We start from the raw sequence: 24,364 nt of genomic DNA, 5'->3' as shown, positions 1-24,364 counted from the left end.
TTTTTTCCAAAGCTATTACATTCTATGTCAGATTGCTATGTTGGCATACAATTACATTATTTAAATATTTTGAAATGTATCAACATGAAACTTGAAAGACTTGCTTATCAGGACAAAGTGTAATTGTTCAACAGGGGAGCATACATGTTCTTATGAAAGCAGTCATTGAATTTAGCACTGACCCGGTGGCCCATATGGCCAGTGAAAATTAGTTTGGGCCAGTGTAAATTTTAAGAAAATGTAGTTAAATATAAAGTAGAATAAATTCAAAACTGGAATTGGGGCCAGTGAATTCAAAATCTTAAATTCAATGACTGTGAAAGCAGTCTTTTTTAAGTTATATCCCTTTTAAACTAAGAATTTTTAATAGACTGGTGTTATCACTGCATGCAATACTGCTGTATTTGTTGTTAATAACAAGGGCAGATTCATGTCCTATAGTAAATAGTGGTGAAGACTGAATATATACAATTCTTATGTAGAATATTTTTCCCTAAAATGAAAAGGAATTCCACAATTGATTTTTTTTTCTTCTAAATCTTAAGCAAGTTATGGTTTAATCTTCAGGTAGCTCTAAAGAAAGCCAATAAAATCCTTTGGAGTTGAATTGAGACACAACCATTCATTTCTGGTTTAGTTATAAAACTGCTACAGACTATAAACTATTCATGGTAAGTAAACAATTATTATATATTTGATTTTGTTTGAATGTTTGATATTTTTATATGATTATTCTGTTGCTCAAGAAATATTTAGATAAAATTCTAGATAGCAATACATAATTGTCATTTGTTGCAAGAAAATTAATGCATGCAAGATGTTTTGATGCATAATGTGGAATACTTCATAGGTTTATGGTAAGCATTTTATATGTAAAATAAATGTGAAATGCTTAGTAATGTTTCATAAAACTTGTTGAAGGCTGACTTCTTTGCCATTTTTTAATGCATGCTTATTTGTCTTGATATTTTATTTCAGGGAATAATATATTTTAGTGTCTGCATCAATCTTATAGTTATTGAGCATGAATGGATTCTGTTTTCAGATGATGGAATACACCAATGCCTAGTACAATCATGGCCCATTAGAAACCAGAACAAACCATGGCTGCAAAGGAAATAAGATGCACATAGTCTGAAAGATCTGGCTGGTGTTCTGAATAAGATGACATAATATCTCAACTGCAGGTATGTTCTCATCAGGTACAATAAAAGAAATTTATATTGACAGGGTTCCCCCTGGAGCAATTTTAGTTTGCCCCACCAGATTGGGCAATCAAAAAAGTTGAGGCCATAATGGCTCCAATGTTGGAACCATTAATTCTGCAAAGGAGATATGTCTATCTTTGTTATCCCCCGCCGAAAATTTTCGGCGGAGGATATAGAAATAGTCTCCGTCCGTCCGACCTTCCGTCCGTCCTTCCGTCCGACATTTTTGTCCGGAGCATATCTCTAAAAGTATTTGAGTTATCAACTTGAAACTTCATAGGTGGATAGACCTCATTGAGGAGGAGTGCAGTGCACAAGAATGATAACTCTACCTTGCATGATTTTTGAGTTATTGCCCTTTGTTATTTTTCAAAATTGATTTTTGTCCAGAGCATAACTCCAAAAGCCTATGAGATATTAACATGAAACTTCATAGGTGCATAGATCTCACTCAGGAGGTGTGCAGTGCACATGAATGATAACTCTACCTTTCATAATTTTTGAGTTATTGCCCTTTGTTATTTTTCATACCTAATTTTTTACCTGAGTGGAGCATAACTCAAAAAGTGTTTGAGATATCAACATGAAATGTCATAGGTGGATAGATCTTATTGAGGAGGAATGTTGTGCGCAAGAATGATAACTCTTCCCTATACAATTTTGAGTTATTGCCCTTTGTTTTTTTTTCATGCTATTTTGTCCAGAGCTTATCTCAAAAAGAATTTGAGGTATCAACTTGAAACTTCAAAGGTGTATGGATCTCATTGAGGAGGAGTGCAATGCTTAAGAATGATAACTCTACCCTGCATTATTTTTGAGTTATTGCCCTTTGTTATTTTTCAAAATTAATTTTTGTCCAGAGCATAACTCAAAAAGCCTTTGATATCAAAATGAAACTTCATAGGTGCATAGATCTCACTCAGGAGGTGTGCACTGCACATAATTTTTGAGTTATTGCCCTTTGTTATTTTTCATACTTAATTTTTCAATTCAATTTTTTTCTCAAAAAGTATTTGAGGTATCAACTTGAAACTTCATAGGTGGATAGATTTTACTGAGGAGGGATGCAGCACACAAGAATGATAACCTACCCTGCATTATTTTTCAGTTATTGCCCTTTGTTATTTTCAGCCATCAGTATTCACATAGGTTTCAAATCTGTAATCACTATAGCCATCAGTTTTCATTACCAAAAGACCTCTTAAAATAGAATTATTCTGTTCTACTACATATACATTCTTCCAATGAGCAAACACATTCGGCGGGGGATGGCCATGTTGACATGGCTCTTGTTAAGATATGCTAGCAGTTTGGAGTGAAATTTTTAAAAGGATTTATTTTCCTAACTGGAAAGTAGTATATGTCCTGATTAATACAAAGCTCATATGTCTATTGATTATAGAATGTTCAATGTTTACAGCACCTTTATATGTTAACGCAAATGGACCTACAACCATTATGTATAAATTAATTGGTACCTTTATTGCACTTATCAATTGAAGGATAGAGCTGTGTAAAATCTTTTCAAAGATAATTATTTACATACATAGATTATATCTAGCATATGAATATGTTAATGTTAAAGGATTTTTCCTTACTAAAATCATTTAAATGAAAATATCTTTCCATTATTTGTATTCATTTTTAGAAGTACATCTGGCATGTAGGGGTTTCAACAGCACATCTTGATGTATTGTACCAAAAGATTTGCTTACACACCACCTGTTTATAGGATGCACACTCTTCTTGCAGCCATAGATTATAATATACATGCAAATAGACCATACATCACCAACAAGGGGATCTGTTAGGTATGCTACTTACAAAACTCCAACATGTAATTTTTCACAATTTTATAGAATGAAAGAAAACAGTGTCCAGTTTGTGTTAATAAAGTGAATTGTTTGGAACTATAATAATGTTCAACATAGATGTACTCTGTACTGAGTCTAATATGAATGTAGCATGTTTCTTTGTTTATTTCAATAGAAAGATTTCAGTTCTTCAAACATATAAAGAGGCAAAACCGAAATAAAATGTTGTGCTTTATCTTCTTTGGGCATATAGATTCTCAACATTTTTTTTTTCATTTTTGCATATGAATATAAATGCTGCATAAATTAGTATTAAATGTTCCTGCCTCTATGAATTATAAGATATTTTTATTGAATGTGTGATCACTATGCATTTATATTGCCTATATAATATTAATTTCAATCAAAAGAGATTTTGCAGTCTCTGAATAACCTGACTAATAAATTTTGAGGACATAATAACATGTAATGCATTTTGAGAATTGTATACACTTATGATTTTTGTTATAACAGGCTTGTTAATTTCTCATTTCAGACTTCAGCGAGCCTGGATGAATTAAAGAAGAAGAAAAAGTATCATTATACCATTTTTCATGATGCTATAACTCTGAGAATTAGTGACAGGGAGGGGATATATAAAATAGAAAGTTAGAGGAAGATGACCCCCACAGACTTTCAAAATATTTGGCCCAAGTTAGCCCGAAGCCTACCCGAGCCATTCATGAGGAACATAAATCAAGATATGATTGACTTTTTATGGAAAAGAATGATAAATAGTGTGTTACATTGATTGCCCAACTATTCAAACATATTTAAGCTGACATTGAACACCTGGTATTCATGATAGTTTTATGAAATATCTTTTTAGATATGGCACTGTATCTATCTTGTTTCGAAAAAAATTCTCTTGATTCATTTGTCATGACTCAAGGTCTGTTTTTAATATTTTGTCAGAAAAATGACTACTTTTTATACAAGTGCAAAATATTATCCAATCTATTAAACTATAAGTGCTGCTATGAGCTTTAATGTAGTAACAAAGTTAAAAGTATTATTCAATTATTTCTTAGATATACATGTACTATGTCATTCACTTTAGCTCAGCTTTTCTTTTTTTCTTTTTTTGAAAAAAGAAATAGAGGTTGCTGCCGTTGCCTTCTGCAAACTTGAACCTTGTTCATAACTTTTAAAGTTCTTGATGTATTGTCTAACCTTGGCCTTCATTCATAATTGACCTTGACCTTCAATGTTAAATGTCTAAATTTTGGCTTTGCTTGTTATTTGCTATTAGTGGCTTTAACTTTATTGCCCTTTGTTAATTTTCATATTTCATTTTTGTCTTGGCCATTTCTCCTAAACTATATTGTTCACAAGGCAACACATCCGACTCGCGGAGATCTAGTTGTTATTAGTCCATGAATTGTTTGTAGTCCAATCTAGTTTATTTGACCAATGACACAGGGGCATTTTATATAAAATCCTTGTTCAATCAAACAAGGCAAGCCTTAAAATTATCTTTGTATTTACTCCCTCATCCCATTCCAGTTTAGATAGGTTAGGTGGGCTGATAAAATATTTATTTTTGTGCCCCCACTTTAGTGGCGGGCATTTAGATTTACCCTTGTCCGTCCGTCCGTATTTCACCTAGAGTCATGAAACTTTACTGTAATGTTGATCAGCAAGTGTAGTTGTTCACCTTGGTATTTTCATCTGGATATTTTTAGTATTTTCAGAGTTACTGCCATTGAATTTTTGCAATTTTCAACTTGTGTCGCATGTTACTCAAGAAGTATTTGACCTACAGCAATGAAACTTTACAGGAATGTTGAACATTATGTGTAGTTGTGCACCTGGGTATTTTCGTCTGGATTTAGTATTTTGAGAGTTATGGCCCTTGACTTAGTAAAATTTTGCAATTTTCAACTTGTGTCGCATGTAACTCAAAAAGTATTTGACTGAGAGTCATGAAACTTTACAGGAATGTTGATCAGCATGTGTAGTTGCGCATCTGGGTATTTTCATCTGGAATTATTTAGGATTTTTAGAGTTATTGCCCTTGACTTGGTAAAATTTTGCAGTTTTCAACTTGTGTCACATGTAACTCAAAAAGGATTTGACATAGAGTCATTAAACCTTATGGGAAGGTTGCTCAGCATATTTAGTTTTGCACCTGGGGTTTGGCTTCTGGATTTATCCAGTATTTGTAGAGTTATTTCCCTTGACTTAGTAAAAAACGTTTCATTATGTTGTTATTTGTTCCTTGAGTGCTTGAGTGAGAATCAACCAACTTTACAGGAATAATGATCAACATCCCTAAATTACAGGAATAATGATTTACATCACTGTGAAGCTATGAACCTGGGACTTTCATGTGGATTTTTTTCAGTTTTGTTAGAGTTATTGCCCTGTACTTACAGTAGTATAAATTTACAATTTTCAACTTGTTCATGCATAGCTCAAAAAATATTTATGTTTTCTTTCATTTCATTCAGCCAAACATAAATAATTTATCATTTAACTCCATAATTAATATCCTACAGGGATAAAATATAAATAAGAAAGACAATATAGGAGTGGCTACTACAGGTTCACTTTAATTTATCGAATAATTTACAATTTTCAACTTGTTCATGCATAGCTCAAAAAGTATTTCACTTGTAGGCCTGAATGTTTAAAAGAATGTTGGTCAGCATGTTTACTTATGCACCTTGGGGTTTACTTGTGAATTTATTCAGTATTTGTAAAGTTTTTGCCCTTTACTTAGTGAAAGATTTTTAGTTTTCAAAAAATATTTGACCTAGAGTCATAAGATTGACAGAACAGTGGCGCGTAGGGGGGCCCGTGTCCTATGGACACATTCCTAGTTATTCAAAATGTTTGTCTTGTTTTATTTTTCATTAAAATTATATGTAGTTCAAACAAATTGTGAATGCATGAAAGCATCTGTTTTACTTGAAAATTTAGAACCATATTTTCAGTTTCAATCAACAAATATCCCAACATTTGTATATTTACAATTAAAAAATCACAAGACAGTTAAAAAGATGTCATTCTCATTGACACTCTGATTTCATTTTAGTAAACAAATCCTGGGCAATAAGATATTTTAGGTAGCTGTGCTATTTGTAGGTAGGTCGCGGGAGTGGGGAACAAACAATATTTTACATTCAAGGGTAAGCCTAAGTTTTTAGGCTTGGTAGGAACATTGCCCTTACCCAGATAATGGCACCAACTGATTTTGAGGTAATTAGATTTAAAGCTCAAGATGGCATAAAGTTTAACTTCCTTTAAATATGTGTAACATTGTAAGATATTGTTTATGTAACTCAGAAGGAAAAATTCTGATTGCCATTAGTTTTAAGATTGGTCCATTTGATTATAAGTTCAAGGTCTCAGTGACATGTAAACTCATGGTCCCAAGGTTTTGAACATTTCCAGGGACATTGCTTAGATTAGTAATTAAGCAGTAGTTTGGAGTTAATAAGGTCTAAGGTCACAATGGCTTAAGCATAATATCCTTCATCACCAGAAACCCATAAGGGGTTAGCTCAAGTTCATACAATTTGGTTGGAATTAAGATATTATTTATTTCCTTCTACAATATTGGCCATCTTCACACTTTCTCTTCCTGTTAAGACAGCATGGATTGAATAAAAAATAAAACTATAACTGTAAAGAAGTCACTGGTGTACAATTTTAAGAGTAAGAAAAAGAAGATATGCTGTTCATTTGAAAATATTTTATTGTTGTTTTTTGCCAATGTTCAAATACATGTTTCAATTTATCTGTGTTTTTGTTATTTCAACAACATTCCAAAATGTGTCCTGAAACGTGCTAAGAGAAGTGGAGCGTAAATTAACATTGAAAGGTATTTGTAAAACATTGTTACAATCTGTGATCTTATTTGAATTTTAAAAAAGTACATTTGACATCAGAAAATAGAGAAATAAAGAATTCCTGCAGAAAGCCCAAAATGACAAAATTGAAACTGTTGCAGGCTCTATTTGGTGAGCCTGTTGGAAAGTGCAAGTTACCTTCCATGCCCCCCTAGCACCAGCTTTAGCAGAATTCAACATTTGAACAAAAAGTGGTGAAATTTATGGTTTTATGCCATACCGGTGTACATAATCCAGAGATTAGGATTTAATTCTTGGCAATCTTATTTTCAGTGGAATGGAACTGTTCATTGTTAACAGAATAATATTTACACAGGTTGCACTGTGTTGTATTGGAATGAAATTCTCATTAGTACATTATTTTCCATAATGTGCACTTTTACAAAAGGCTAACATAAAAATCAGGTCTTGAGTGATCATTTTCAAAATTATAGGCATTAGAACTTTAACTTGGTCCTTTTTCCATTCTGGTTTGCTTATAAATGAAGTATAATTATACATTATCATATATCAAACGGTTGAGTCTGTAGATGTTAAATATGTATTGGCTTTTGCATGCAGTTGACTTGGTTATTTAATCTGGTAACACCCTATACAGGTTATTACACCGGATTGCCAAATTATATTTCTTTTCATTATAATTTCCTAACACAGACACTTGGGTTTGGAGCTCAAAACGCCTTTAAAATCAAAAAAAAAAAAAAAAAAAAAAACTTAATATAAGCCGTTTTGAAAAAAAATCATATTTCAACATCTATAATATAATACAGATTGAGCACCAAATCCCAAGTGTCTGTGTTTCATAATATTTACATGACGCACACTACTGTATGCCATATTACTACGATGGAAGCTTGGCAATAGGTACGTATTATTTCTGGTACGAACCGATCATAAAGAACGGCTAATTTACCGATTTCAAATAACCACAGCAACCGTACGACATAGACATGACCAACGCTCCATCTTCTTCTTTACTGTAGATCTAGTGAGAGTCTCAGACTTTTTTCTTTTTCCGATTGTTTTGTAACGCGTTACGAGGATATAAGCTACATTCCTTAGCTAATAAATAGCTTTTCATATCGTTTATTAATTACAAAACATCAAATAAAATTGCATCCGTCATTTATATTATATATCTCCTAATATCGGTGTCGCAAGTTTGTTGACGTTTCTAATTATAGCGTTTCCGAACTTGTTTCTAATTATAGCATTTCCGAACTTTTCCGTATGCAAATGAGTTAATTCCGAATGAAACCGATCGGGCCCGAGAGCTTTTACAAATGGCGGGGATTTCAAAAACTGGCGATATTATATCCAGTTGCATCCGAGTGTTTCGGCGAAATAAGATTAAAATTGTATAGCAGTTCATCATTAATGAGGATATACTTATGATTTAGGTGATAATTTCTGAAAACTAAGTTGTAGGGTAAAATATCATCGTTGAACGGTATTATAACTTTAACAATATACATGAAGATTATATATGGTTAACTTCTTGAGTAATATTATACAATATTATCTTATGATTACATAACCTGTTGTATATATATATATGAACAAAACTAATGTGACAAGACAGACCGATTAAATTTATAAAAAGGAAACATACAATTTGTTTAGACAAAAAGTAAATAAAAAGTAGAGCGTTGCCCCCACCCGGCGATGGTTCTTGTTCTTTACATTATCATTCTTTTTGTTCAACAAATCATTAAAGGTCATTTAAAGTGACAGCGTGGCCAACTGGTTAACACGTCAGACTAGTAATCTAATGCCCCGGTCACATATTCACGGATAATGCCACGGAAGAGCTACGGTCTAATCGTTCACAGATTACTACGGAAATGTGAAATTCCATAGTCCGCTACGATTTCAGTACGGACACACAATGGTATGCGTACGGAGTCCGATGGATTTACCACCAAATGCCCCCGGAGAGACACGGATTGTTACGGACCGACATCAGCAACACGAATCAGGACGGACGCACTACGGATACACTACGGATACACTACGGTATAAGCATGGGTTAGTACGAATAAGTACTGTCTGATACAGAGAAGAACGAATTGATATGGAGAAGAACGAATTGCCACGGATAGATACGGACCTATTTTATCCGTCCACAACCTCTTGCATGCTCATTTTCAAAATGCCTCACAAGAAAAGAACACCTAGAAGACGAAGACCTAGAGTTCATAGAATTTGGCGGAGAGGATTCAGCCTCATCGCGTCCGATCCCCGAGACATATCAGGTCCGTTTAAAGTGAATTTCTTGAAGGACGCCGGATCCTCAACAAGTTCGGCCATGAGAGCCTCATACTAAACATGAAAGGGTCTTCGTAAATGCCCATCTCTAGTCCACCATCTCGTCTGTCTTCTCTTACCTGATTAGATATGGACTGTGAGAAGTAATCATTAATGAAAAATGTTGATCTTTTAATTTTAAAATTTGCTGTTCATTTAACAATTACATTAATATTCGTGAATGTTTGTTTTAAAAAATATGTAAAAAGCTTGTAAATTAATCGCTCAAGTGCCAGCTTCCGAGGCTTATGAGACACTTCGTTTAATTTACATATTTAATCCAATTTCACCATCAAATGTAAAATATGTAACATTAACTGTTATTCTATTACTTATGAACTGTAGTACGATATTAAAATATCTTTACCTCTATGCATGTCATCAAGCAGCTCGCCCACTGCCTCCGCATTCTGAGCCATTTCAATATAAAGTTGCAGCCAGTAAATGGCAATCATCATTTATTGAATGTTCACGCAAATATGTCTGTTTTTAACAAGAAGGTAGTAGTTATACCCTTGAAAAAGTACATGCTACTTGATTTATCCGTACTAAACAGTAGTGGACCGTACCATTCCGTACTGTTTCGTGTTGCAATGCAATAAACCGTATAAGACCGTGCTAATCCTTGCCTCTCCGTAGTACAACGTATTACGACCGTGGCTTTCCGTAACAATGCCGTATTTATCCGTATTAAAACCGTAGCATATACGTAGGGTAACCGTACAAATACGTAGTTCTCCGTACCAAACCGTGGAAATCCATGATAAGTTGGTGGACTACAAATCATTACGGACTAGTATGATTTTTGTACGTATCAGTACGGTTTAATACGGACTAGCAGGGATAGGCTACGGGTGATTTTTCCGTAGCAAATTTTTGTGCATGTTCAAAAATTGTCATGGATCGCTACGGATATACAAGGACGACTACGATTGATTACGGTTACAATACGGAGAGCCACTGACCAGTACATGTAGCTACGGACGATGTAGGAATTAATCCGTGGCTCTTCCACAAATTGTGCCCAAGATAATGTGAAGTAACAAAAACAGCACCAAAAATGCTCGTAGTGGTGAAGTTGGTACATCGTCTGTAGACAAACTGTGCGCTTACCTACGATTTTCTTGTACATCATTCATTGAATCAAAAATAAACATAGATATGAATCGGTTACTAAACCGACTAATGAGCTTTAGTACCACGAAATTCACAAAAATTAATCCCCCACAAATATTAATGATTTCACAGTAATTATAAATTTTTGTCCTGATATCCCCATAATTGATATTGAACAGTTCCAAAAATTGAAGCTGGAAAAGTTTTTTATACATATTCGGCAGGTTAAGGGTTTAAACATTGTTTAAGTTTTGTCTGCTCACTTAGCTCAATATGGAAAGCATCGGATTAGTAATAAAAGGTCCCCGGTGCCATCCTCAGGGGAGAAGTAATTTCTCCATAACAATTGGTCACTCAAATTGAGTCTAATGGTCACATTTCTTCCATCACAGATTCAGAAATCAGGTAGGATTAGTAGTTAATCATTTGCATAGAAATTGGTTATTACTGGTTAGTTATCCAGAAAAGCTGGTAAGGTGTATTCACTATTATGTTGATTTTCAGTGGTATATGACTACAAGGAGTCCTTAACAAACACATCTTTTTTCTGATTTTTAAGTCTATTTGTCATATTTCTTCCACTGATTCAGAAATCACATAGGATTAGTAGTTACTCACTTGCATAGAAACTGGTTATTACTGGTTAGTTATCAAAAAAAAACTTGTCAGGGGGACTCATCATTAAATTGATATTCAGTGGTATATGACTACAGTGACTCCTTAACAAACACTTTGTCTTTTCTGGTTTCTTGTGAATGGGACCAGGGCCTTTTTAATTTTGATTTGTAAAAATCAGCATTGAAAAGACAATTTTTGTAAAAAGCACTGAATTTTGGGGACTTTGGGGATCACAGTACATAAACATTGCCATAGTTTATAAAACTAAAAAGTTATACATACATGCATATATTTTGATAATAAAGCACCTGATAGAAAAGTATAACTATATTGCATTTATAGTATGTGTGTAGATATAGTCAAAATATCTTAACATTTTTGCCCATGTTTATGATAGTTTATAGATGTGAAGAAAGTTGTCATTTATCTCATCTTTTTGCCAAACACTGTAATACAGTTTCTTTGTTTCTCCACACCAGCATACAGCAAATGGATTTTTCAGATTCTTCAACACCACATTTCCTGTAGAACAATCTCCTGATATCTCTTCTATAACATTTCTATCCCTATCACACACAAATACAGTACCATCATCTGACAGTGACATTCCTCTAGGATTACTCATACCACTATATCTACCTATCACATCACCTTGCCAGTTTAATCTTGTCACTGTCTTCATGTTCCAGTCAGATACATAGATAGAACTTCTGTTACATGTGATATACAATGGATGTGCGAAAATATTTTTTCCATCAATTGTTGTCAGTATAGTGCCATTCATGTCAAGGATCTGAAGTTTTGCTGGCTCAGCAAATGACACAACAAGTTTACCTTGGTAACAGCTGATACCACAACAGCTTCCATCAACCTTCACACTGTGCTTCTTTATGAGTTTGTTTGATGAGATTGATATAAACTGTATTGTTTGTATGAAAGGAAGTGTGGCAGCAAGGTCAGTACTGGTTACTGGGGTGATATCCCTTGGTCCATTATCTAGTTGTAGTTGATCAGACACAGATTGACTGCTGGTATCCACCATCTTTACAGCTTTGTTATCACAGTCAGTGATGATAAGAAGATCAGGAGTCAGCAGAGTCATTCCTGATATATAGCATGTTATTTTATCTTTTGATGTCTTCACACAGATCTTTCCCTCATATGAAGATTGTCTAGACTTTATTTGTACAGATTGACATTCTTTATTTAAAGTTTTCTGTGTCAATGTCCCCAGTGACTTCTCTGTTTTGAACAGATTTGATATTACATCATTTGATTGAAAGTTGTACTCTTTGATATCAAATGATGACAGTGTAGGTAGTTTTTCCTTCATAACTTTGATTTTGTTCTCTGCAAGTTTTAAATCAATGAAGAGTGTGTCAATTTGTTTTGTTGTGTTGAGCTGTTTGATTTTGTCTGATGATATCTTCAGAGATTTGGTAATATCTTCACATGTTGTTTCTGCTGCCTTCAGATGGTTGTTATTTTCTTGTTCTATGACTTTAGCTGCATCTTCAGCCTGTCTCTCAAGTTCATCTAGTCTTTGGTTGATTTCTTGTCGGAACTTTTTGATTGCTGCCAATGCATCTTTGAGAGAGCTGTTTGATTTATATGTCATTTTCTTGACATCTTCTACTATCTGTTGAAATTTGTCAGAAGTGGTATTTACTGCATTCAAGATAACTTGGTATTCTTTGCTGTCTATTATATCACCAGAAATGTCTGGTATGTAATCAACTTTGCAGGAAGTAGCTTGATGTTCAAGGGTAACACAAACACTGCAGAGAAATTTTTTTAAGGGTCATTGAAATTTAGAATTTGGGACCCCATTTCTTGGGGAAATTTTTTTAAACAGGGTTTTGGTCGGGGACATCAACGGGCCCTTTGGGGTTAATAGAGGGTTGAGGGTTCCCTCCCAAATACTTTAGGATTTTTGGGGGGGTTGCGCCTGAAGTTTTTGATTTTTTGGAACCCCTATTTCACTTTGTGTGCTGGAAAACAAATTCTTAGAGGTTTTCCTTGCAGTCAGTACAGTAACCTTTGGGCGGGTTAGTCTACCCCTTCCTGGGCACCAAGGCGGGGGCAGAAAATTTAAGATCTTAAAACCGTTTTGCCAGGGAGGGTTGATAAATTGAAAAAGGTTTTGTTGTTTTTTTCTTTTTTTTGGACTGCCAAAATTTTCCAAAAAATTTATTTATATTGATATTATTAATAAAAACCCCTTTCCTGAATATTAAGAATATTTGGGGTTTTCCCAGCTTTTCCGTAGGTACAAACAAACTTTTACCGTTATAGTTTCACGGTACACTACCCAACACAATAGGTTAGTCAACCTGTTGAGCTTATTTTCAAAGCTGTAACTGTAAAAGAGCTAGAGCTAAGATATTCAACATGAAACATCTTCTAATGGGTGTCTACCAAGTTTGTTCAAATAAAGGCATTTTGGTTAAAATTGGCTCCGCCCAGGGGTCATTGATTTTCCTTATATGTGTAAAGTGAAAACTTAAAAAATCTTGTGTTAAGATACTTAGCATGCAATATCTTAAGTGAGTGTCTACCAAGTTTGTTACTAATATTGTGGCTGGCGGTGGGGGGGGGATTGTTTTTTCCCTATGTGTAAAGTAAAACTTTAAAAAATACTCTTGAAAACCCCAAAGAGGCATTTGGGTTAAAATTGGCTCCGCCCAGTGGTCATTGATTTTCCTTATAATTTTATGTGTATAGTGAAAACTTAAAAAATCTTCTTTAAAAAAACGAAAGAGCTAGTGTTAAGAAATATCTTCAAGTGAGTGTCTACAAAGTTTGTTTATCAATATTGTAGCTGGCGGGGGGGGGGGCATTGTTTTTCCCTATATGTGTATAGTGAAAGTTTAAAAAATATCCTTTTGAAAACCCCAAAGAGCTAGAGCTTAAATATTTATCATGAAACACATTTTGTAATGGGTGTCTACCAAGTTTGTTCAAATAAAAGCCCCTGGGTTAAAATTGGTCCCGCCCGGGGGCCTATATTCAGGTGAGCGATATCAGGGCCATCATGGCCCTCTTGTTGTAAATTTTTTTTTTAGAATTAAAAAAATGGGTTTAATTGGTACATTACATGTTAGTTATTAAAAGTATATTTTGCAATCATGTAGAATATTATATTGTTTATTATCTAATGCTATGTCATAGTGTATGTATCAATTAACTTAGTTGATTTAAGTATTTTATATCAATATGATTATCCGGCCATGTATAAGGTGATGTAAAAGGTAAAGGTTGTAAGCAAATACATTTACTGCAGACATACCCAAAATTGTTTTCACATTTTACTTTGGGATATCAGATATCTTGAAAATATCACTGGACTTAATCAGTTTTCCCTGGATCAAAATACAATGAAAATCAGGAAAAAATGGCAATCTATTGAATTAGACCCTGCTGTATATTTCAGAAGTAAAACTTGTATATGATAACCTAAAGAAAACAGGATGAATCATTTATTTGTATTTCTGGTTCTAGGATAGATCCCCCCTTCCTACCCGCCCACCAAGAAGACAATTGTAACAATTTTATGTGACATATGACATAATGCGTTAATTGTCCTAGTTTCTTCATAGCAGCATTGGTCTTGGACACTTTATGATTACTTTTGATTTTTTGGGTCAAAATCTAAAAGGTCTGAAATCTAAAAGGTCGAGGTGAGATTAAACTTTTATGCCAAAACAGATTACAACTAATAACTCTACAACCCATAGGCCCCAACCGTAACTATGCTGTGCTAAATTTTTGAGTTTCAAAAGGGCAGATAATCCTTAAATTATATTATAATAAAAAAAATGTATTCACTTCAAACTTGACATTCTTGTTAGTCTGCTAATCACATTTACAGAATTATACCCCTTCTTTTCTTTGTTGATTTTATTGAATTATATTATAGTGCAATTAGAAAAGTGGAGCTCTCTGTCCACTGACGGGTCTGATCACAAATATAAATATAGTAAAATGGCATGCAAAATAACCCAGTCCAGAAGTTTTTCAAAACCATGACTTTGTGTATCAAAATATATGTATATTTAACCTCCTTTTTAAAAATAATAATACTTTATCAAATGATAATGCTCACTAGTTGTAAGAGAGTAATTTTTTGTAGACACTAAGATATTTAATAAAAATATTGTACCTTGAAATTGTAATCCTCAAATTGTCTCACAGGTATCTAATGTAAATATTTAACTGATGTGGAATTTGCTCCTTGTTTTATAACACTGATTACAGTGTAAAGTTTAAAGTTTAAACCTGAAAGATAACAGTCATTTATTTCATAAATAAAAGTGTCTAGTGTGCAAGAAACTATTAAATTTTAGCATTGTGTTTTTCAACCAGTATTTTAACTCGTTCAAAATATAAATATAAGTCATGTTTTTTTTAAATTTAAAGTTGTTTTTTTCCCATCGTGCTGAAAAGTTAAGTTGTTTCATTCCCTAATTTATCGGAGTGTAAATGTTTAACCTTTATGTTGACATAAACTGTATTGAGAAAATTATATAAAAGGGGTTTTAAATCATTTAATTACAGCATTTAAAACAGAATGATTAAGACTTCCTGACTTGTATTTTAAACAATAAACATTGTTTTCAGCTTCACATATTTATGGTTTTATTATGGTTTTTAGTTATGAAAGTTTACAGGAATGTTGCTAAGCATTAGTCGTTGTGCACCTGGGGTTTTGCTTCTGAATTTATATGTTTTTTCAGAGTTATTGCCCTTGACCTAGTGAAAAATTGTAATTTTCTATTTGTGTCGTGCGTAGCTCAAAAAGTATTTAACCTAGAGTCATGAAACTGTACAGGAATGTTGGTCAGCATGTGTAGTTTTGCAACTCGTGTATTGATTGTGGATTTATCAAGTATTTGTAGAGTTATTGCCCTTGACTTAGTAGAAACCATTTCATTATGTTGTGTTATTTGCTCCTTGAGTGCATGAGTTAGAATCAACCATATTTACCGTAATAATAATCAACATAACTGTGAAGCTATGCAGCTTGGATTTTGCATGTAGATTTTTTGTCAGTTTTGTTAGAATTATTGCCTTTGAATTAGTATGAATTTGCAATTTTCAACTTGTTCATGCATAGCTCAAAAAGTATTTGACCTGTAGGCCTGAAAGTTGACAAGAATGTTGGCCAGCATGTGTACTTATGCACATTGGGATTGTTTGTGGATTTATTTAGTATTTGTTAATTTCTTGCTCTTTATTAGTTTTAAACTTGTGACACATGTAGCCCAACAAATATTTGACCTAGAGTCATAAGATTGATTGAGAAAACAGTGGAGTGTGGTTATGTAAAGACTTTAGTAACGATTGCTTTTGGGCCTCATGGGTCAAGGTCACTGTTAAAAAAATAAGTTTCTTGGTGCCGTTTTATTAACAAAGACGGTCGTAACTGCGATCTTATCTTACGACTGATACTAACCTGTCATGCATAAACTGAATACGGTGTATGCCTCATTGAAGTAGTTTTAATAACGGCTTAGCATGGGGGCTGAGCAAAAATGACATTTAAATAAGTTTTGTTTCCAAATTAACTCAATAAAGTACAAAAAACCGATATGTCTTTTTGTATTAGAATGCAATTTCTTTTCTAATAGAAGAATTTTTTTAAGAAAATTTATTTTACATGGGATACATTGTATATTGATCTTTGTTTAATAAAAAAAGGTAAATCATTGATAAAAACAAATAGATACTTATTTGCCGATCAAAATATAGAAATGCACCAAAAAGAAGGCCATATATCCGTCTACAAAACATGTTATAGACGGTGTAAAAACATTTAAAAGGCCTTCTGCGTGTAAAGCACATTACACCTAATAAAAGCGTCATTCTGGTCATCCTTAAAAACGGCTAAGGATACAATTAAATATCACCAATGACTATGTAAATATATCCCTTACACCCCTGTAATACAATACAGAGATCGGTAAGAATATTCTAATAAAAGTCAAAGAACGTGATAGTATACATCATTATGATCTGTCAACCGTAAAGTATCTTGTCCTAACTGTGTGAGTAAAGCAAAAGGCTTCCAAAGCAAATCTATATGTTACATTGATTTATCTCAGGTTATTTTTCTTTCACTGACAGATGAATTGTAATTCATAAATCTTTGTTTTTGTAAAGTCACTTTACTCCAATTGAATACAGAGAAGAAGATCATTTTGCTGTGTATTCCTTTCAAGTTTTGAACATGAATCAAACATTTCATAATCACACCTGGTAATGTTAGAGCTATCTCTTTCGGAGGTATACGGTAAATCGCTCTATCGCTACTTCCGAGCTAGTGCATTTCGCTAAAATCAAGTGTCAAGTGTTTTCATTTTTCATATATTTTGAAAACTCTACACCAAATATCGAAATTCGTAGAGTGTTATGCTATGTAGATTTGATTAAAGTTTCCAGAAAACGTAAAGTTGTTATAATTGTGTTTGAAATGTAATTGTTGCGGCGTTTCCTAGATAGCGAATTCAGCATTGAAATGGACCATTTCATCATGAAACAAATTATTTTTCCTCCAACTTTCATCTAAACAGTGATTCAGATTAAAAACAAATACGTTTTAAGAATATATAAGGTCAAGAAATGAAATAAGATTGAAATCAGATCAAAACATTAGTTAATAAAGAAAATATAGGATATTTGTTCTGGGAGACAGCTCTGTCGTGAGGGAGGTAGTCATATCGCTAAGGAGATAGCTCTGTGGTTTCAAAAGGGACCAAAAATGATATGGGCAAAAAATGTTAAAGGTTATCGGTGAAATAGATCTCCAGGATGGATATTATAATGAAGAAAGAAATAGAAATATGAATGTGATAGTTGCGACAAGAAATATTTATTGAGCTTTTGGTGTACTTATTTTTAAAGGTCTCTGAGAAGATTTTATGTTATCTATTTGAAATGCCCAGTGAGTTGCCATTTTAGCTAACGTTCTAGTATCTACATTGTTTCCAGCTAGTTCTTTTTCCGTTAAACACCTTGAATATCCAGTAACGCAGTGTGGTGCAAATAACGCAGACATTTGTGAAAAAGTAATGTAGAATTGTGCAATTCTGCGGCCGAAACGAGCACCACGGAAAGAAAATTAACTAATATCTTATTGAACATGAAACTTAAAGAAGTGAATTAGCGCATACGGTTGCTAAGACATTATACTTTAAACATCATCAAAAATATTTCCATGACAATGTTTATTTTTCAAGATCATTTGTGAGAATTTCGATCTGACTTTTGAATTTTGTCGTATCTTAAAATACAATATCGTATATACATGTATTACATTATGGACTTTGATTCTATTCATATTAGCAAAACTTCTCGTGTCTTGACATACACGATGTAGATGTAGTCATCTGAAATGGACAAATATTTACTATGTTTATATTTAGTAAGTTCTGTACAAAAAGTTTAAATCTGAACATGTACTCAGTATTTTTAAGTTAAGTTCTTAATGTTACTTGGAAAAAGTGATTGTATAGGTGTAAACTAAAAGGATATTGAATGAGCGCAGGTTCAATACTATAGTATGCTGTTTATCACATATACAAAGTAAAAGTTGTGTACAGTGAAAAAAATGAATCGATAACATTTGAACGCTGTAAATGTTAATGTTTTATTATGCAAATTACGTCATGATATAAATGTATAGTAATTACATTAGTATAATACTGTTTTTATTAAAATTTTGTGCCGAGATTAATATAACGAGTGAAATATACACAAACAATCAGACACTTTGTACGTAATCATAGAACTATCTCTTTGACGACATGACTACCTCCTTCACGACAGAGCTGTCTCCCAGAACAAATATCCTATATTTTTCTTATTAACTAATGTTTTGGTCTAATTTTAATCTTATTTCATGTCTATGCCTTATATCTACTTGGGGCGTCCGTGGCTGAGTGGTTGAGGTCGTTGACTTCAAACCACTTGCCCCTCAGGCTGTAGGTTCGAATCCCGACTGGGACTTTGGATTCTTTCATGTGAGGAAGCTATCCAGCTAGCTTACGAAACGTCGGTGGTTCTACTCAGGTGCCTGTTTGTGCCTGAAATAATGCACGGAAGGGCACCTGAGGTCTTCCTCCACGAGTAAAGCTGGAATGTCGCCAAATGACCTATACTGTGTCGGTGTGACGTTAAACCCAATCAAACAAACACACAAATTATATATACTTTATATGTATTTGTCTTTAATCTGTATCGCTGTTAAGATAAAAATTGGAGGACTTTACGTTTTCTGGAAACTTTTATCAAATCTACATGGCAAAGCATTCTCTGAATTTCGATATTTGGTAAAGAGTTTATAAAATATTTAAAAAATGAAAACACTTGACACTTGATTTTAGCGACATGCACTAGCTCGGAAGTAGCGATAGAGCCATTTACTGTATACCTCCAAATGAGGTAGCTCTATCATATACCAGGCGTGATAATGTTATTCAAGAGAATGATTCAGTAAAGTTATCACTTCAAGTAATATAGATATTTGATTTTTACATACATGTATACCTATAGTTTTGACACTTCAGACAAGTGAATATACAGTCAGTACATACATGTACCATCCAAGGTATATATTCAGAAACAACTTTAAGACCTTAGCCTATGTATATTTTTATGCCACCGCAGCATCTGTGATGCGGTGGCATATAGCGATTCACCTCTGTGTGTGTGTTTGTGTGTGTTTGTGCATGTGTTCTATAGATTACAGAGTGAACTTAAAAAATCTTCTTGTGAAAAACCACTAGTCCAATTTCAACCAAACTTGGCAGGATTGATCCTTGGCCCTGCCCCGGGAGTCATAGATTTTTTAGTCCTTTGATGTGCAGCCATGAAATTTGGAACATGTGCACAGTTTGAGATGAACAATTGAATTTTAATATAAGCTGACCTAGATTTTGACATGTGACCTACTTTCTTGTCCTTTTATGTATAGCTATGAAATTTGGACTATGTGCACAGTTTTAGATGTAAAATTGAACTTTGCCATCAGCTGACCTAGATTTTGATGATATGACCTACTTTCTTGTCCTTTGATGTACAGTTTAAGGCAATGTGAAATATGACCTTGACCACCAAATTCACTAGATTCAACTGCATTTTGGCAAAATTCAATTGTATAGAAACACTTCCTACACTTCTATTTAGTATTGAATTATATAATGCGGTGGCATAGTATTTTCACAAATGCAATCTTGTTTTATTTATAAAATGTTTAACTCAAAAAATTTTCAATATTTTTAACACTGACAAGTTAACTTGCAACATGGAGCTTTGAAATATTGCACCATTTTCTAAAACATTACATGAAAGACAATTTAAAGTATCAATGTGACATAAAAATAGAGTAAAATCTGCTATAAAATTGTTGAAAACAAAATTATGTTTGATTTTTAACATAATTATCAATGAACTGTCAATCTGGGACACACATGTATGTCCCAGTATCAATGTTAGAACAATGAAGTGTGAAAGAGATATCTCATATCTAAGATAGTAGGTCACCCACTTTAAATGACTAATACAAAATAAGTTATCCTAAACAGTCAAACTTACATTGAAGTTTTAATGTGATAATTATATTTTAGAAAAAAATATAATATACTTAATTGATTATCATTAATATCATATTAATTTATTAGGGGAAAAGTAATATCACTATTTTGATTTGGTCCATATTTATTATATAACAAGAAACGTGTTAACAATAAATATTTTAATCACCATTGATAATATTTCACATGTTCCACCTTAATTTGTGTAAAGCACATAGCAACACATAACCAACCAAAAAGGAAAGTGTAGAGATTCAATCAGATTTCATAGAATTTAGAAAGAGGGGTGAAGTGAACCCTAAAACTGTCTATATTTCAAACTCACCTGTCTTCACAAGTTACTTAGCTACTTTGTTTACAATCCTCTTTTCATGTGAGACACCAAATTGGATCTAAAGATGCTCATTTCGCATACATGTAGATGCTTTACCAAACAACAGTGCTGCAGTTTCATTTGCATTCCCATTACAGTACTGTACTGTAGGTTAACATAATGTTGCCTAGTTGATTTTGCATTATTCACCTAGATACTGTAGCAACTTCATTGAAAGGTCTACAAAACAACATGCTTATCTTATTATAACAATCAAATTGGTTTTATACAATTCACACAATTATTATTGACAATTGTTCGATCTATTTGTTCTGTAGAAAATTTGCACTGTCCAAAATTTCTGTACTAAAATATTTCGAAAAGAAAAGAAGGAAACGGTATACAAAATTGTAAGAATCATTTGCTAATCTCACTACAGATGTGACAGGAGTTTTATTAAACACACATATATACGTCGGATGTACTAAAATGAAAGTAATACAACTAATAATAGCTTCCTTATGGAAATTATCAACACATTAAACTGGAAGTGATAGTTGCGTCCCTTGGATGTTAAAAAAGATTTAGCACTGTACATAAAGGTGTACGCGAAAAACTTACGTTAGTCGAAAACTTCAATTGATCAAATATTTGTGTTTGAAAGTTCTTGTCAGGAATTATGCGAAAATGGTCGCTTTTTTAAAGATCTTAATCCTACTTAGATTTACAACTGGTCTGAAGCAGCATTAAAGTTACAACGTTAATCTACGACATCTTAGCTGCGCCCATGTAGATAAAACTCGATTTAGCCGTATGATCGGTCGTACGACCATAAATAAAACGGCACCCAGTACTGTCTGATCATGGTTTGCACTGTTCATATCAATTTAGTCAGTACATATTTTTAAATTTCCTTAAAATGATAAATTGATAAATGGTCTTGTCCATATTGAAACAATGGGCAGATACCTCCCGGGATATATATTCCGATCCAAACTAGTATGACTGATATTAAGAATACTAAAACTTGAATATTCAAACATGGAGAACATATGTGATATACTCTTCATATGAGATCTTTAATTTAAGAAAAGAACAGTTTATTCATCTGCTAATGTCATTATCACAGAATTTTTACTTGTGTATTATTTGATATACATCTTATTTATCAATGTGAATAAACAGGTAACTGTCTGCCTGAAAGATTTTATATCAGAAATGGTCTGTTTATTTTGTAATTTACGAGGAAAAAAAATTATTTGATAAAATTTTACAAGTGGTGTAATAGTTAAATTTTTGTTGTTATATATAGGATGTACAACATATGAAGCTGTGTTTGACTATAAAGGGGAACTGAGCACCCATTTACAACTGAAACAAGGTGACCTAGTTAGAGTACACAGAAAGGAGGCTGCTGGTTGGTGGAGAGGAACCGCTGGGGACCAGACTGGATAGTTCCCTAGCAACTATGTTCAGGCGGCGCCACCAGGTATACAACTTCTCTTTCTTTTTAGATTTACGAACCAATATTAAATGCAAGAAATAATTTAATGATCTATAAAAATATATTTATTGACTAATGTAATTTTAAGTGCATTGACGATTGAAGTTTTTTTAGGCAAACAAAAATCAGTATGAACATTGAATTGTTTAGTTGCAAAAATAATCTTTGATTTGCATCATTATTATTTAGGTTTTGTCAGTAAAAACATTTCTATTTCAACAGTTGTCTCCCTTCATGTATATTTATAGAAAATCACAAACTATGAAAAGATATCAATGTTAGGACATAAATTCTGGTACAAAACAAAAGGTTGTATGATGTTTTTGACCGTGTGTGCCTGAAAATAAAGGAAAGCTTTCAGGTGGGTTTTTTTATCAGTTTGCATTGAAAACTGTTTCAACCTGATAAAATACAATAAGATAGATAGTTCTGTGTGAATTTTGATATGAAACTAATTTATTATATGCATTTTAAGACAATTTTAAAACAGAGAGTGAGGTTGAGATGCACGACTACTCGTATGTTTCATCCTTCATGGTGAAGAGGTCAGAAGAGCCCAATCAGAGACAGTCTTGCCTATTAAATGAACTTAATCACAGAAAATCTTATCTTGTTAATGAACCCAATCACAGAAAATCTGCCCCAACGGAGGAAGAAATACAAGCTGAGCCTATTTACTGCAAGATACAGCCAAAGGTACTTAGACTAACCTTAGCTTACAAACATTTGCTTATATTTAGTTTGTCACTGTATAAGAATGATTCTCAATCACTTTTGTAGTTTCATGGTTTTATTTGGTGGAGACTGGGGGTGTTTTTGTTTGTTTGAATATACCTTAAAGTTACTATTAGTTTAACCTTTACCTTACCCTCTTTGATCTGCTATTCTTCTTTGTTGCCAGTATAGAGCTAGGCCAGTCTGACCATAGTTGATAATAGACAGTTCCAAATATTGACTAAAGTTTAGATCTTCTTCCTTTTGATCTAATAGCATAGCATTTAAAGCACTATGTAAATTTGATTTAAATGGAATTGGAGAAAAGTCTGTATCTTGCTGAGTTTCTTAGATTCTTAGAGTTTCTTAGATTGACTAGTTCTGCTTCAACATTTCAAAGTGTCCTTTAACAATTTTGGGTAAATAAAGATAAAATTTTTTAATAAGTCAACGTGAAAATTTTTAATTAGTTAGCCAACATGAGTCCAGGCTGACTGGGCTATATACAAGTGGCAAATGTTATTAACCAACATGTTAAGGAATAGTGAAGATTTACCAATAAAAAAGCGGACTTTTTGCTAGTACTGGAGAAAAATAGTTATCACCTTAGTGCAGTAGTCATTTTATGTTTTAACTCCTTCACTCTGTGCAACCACTTTGACCAAAATCAGCCTGCATGTCTGAGCCATCTGATCATGGTCTTTACTGTTTGGTATTTTGTCATTACATACATGTATCTTGAAATATTCCCTAAAAGCAATGAATGGTCTTGTCCATTTTGAAAGATGGACCAGTCCATTTAAGATATACATGTATAAAGGGGTCAGGGTTGATTTTCTCAATACTATGCCTATCTATGAAAATTTATAGAGCCTAATGTGTTATTATAAATTTATATGATATATACATGTAATTTGTTCATTCATGCATAAACTGTTATAATTTCAGGACAAGAGAAAGTCCGGTGTTGACAGAAGCAATAGTACCACACCTACAAAGTCAGATATTATATCCTCGCTGAAAGATACTTCATTAGGTAAAAACTTTCATGGTCTAAAATACGCAATTCCTGAAATGAAATATTGTCCCCTGTTGTATTGAATGATTGTTATATTGTGTATATGACTAGCCTGTCCTTCTGAATGTTAGTATAACATAATTATATACTTTTCCAGTAAATGAATTTTCCACTTTACAAAGTAAAAAACAGCAGTAGATAGCAAGTTAATTGACTTCCATGAAACATTTAAAGTACAAATTTAGCTCTCCTTTTCAGACATT

General features: G+C 33.1%; 1 long non-coding RNA gene and 1 pseudogene across 1 annotated transcript; both read left to right on the top strand.

The window, feature by feature from the left end:
- Positions 1-24,120, top strand: part of LOC132730545 (heat shock protein 75 kDa, mitochondrial-like) — a 48,626-nt pseudogene extending 24,506 nt beyond the window's left edge.
- On the top strand, positions 575-4,819 carry LOC132730548 (uncharacterized). Its single transcript, XR_009625773.1, has 4 exons — positions 575-671; positions 1,046-1,187; positions 2,857-3,019; positions 3,558-4,819. It is a non-coding gene; the product is annotated as an uncharacterized LOC132730548 (long non-coding RNA).
- Positions 24,121-24,364: the final 244 nt, after the last annotated feature.

Source organism: Ruditapes philippinarum, unplaced genomic scaffold, assembly GCF_026571515.1.
Source record: "Ruditapes philippinarum isolate M1 unplaced genomic scaffold, ASM2657151v2 ctg3290_1_1_1_1, whole genome shotgun sequence".
Taxonomy (NCBI): domain Eukaryota; kingdom Metazoa; phylum Mollusca; class Bivalvia; order Venerida; family Veneridae; genus Ruditapes; species Ruditapes philippinarum.
Note: the sequence above shows the minus strand (reverse complement) of the source record. Positions and strands in the feature narration are given on the sequence as shown.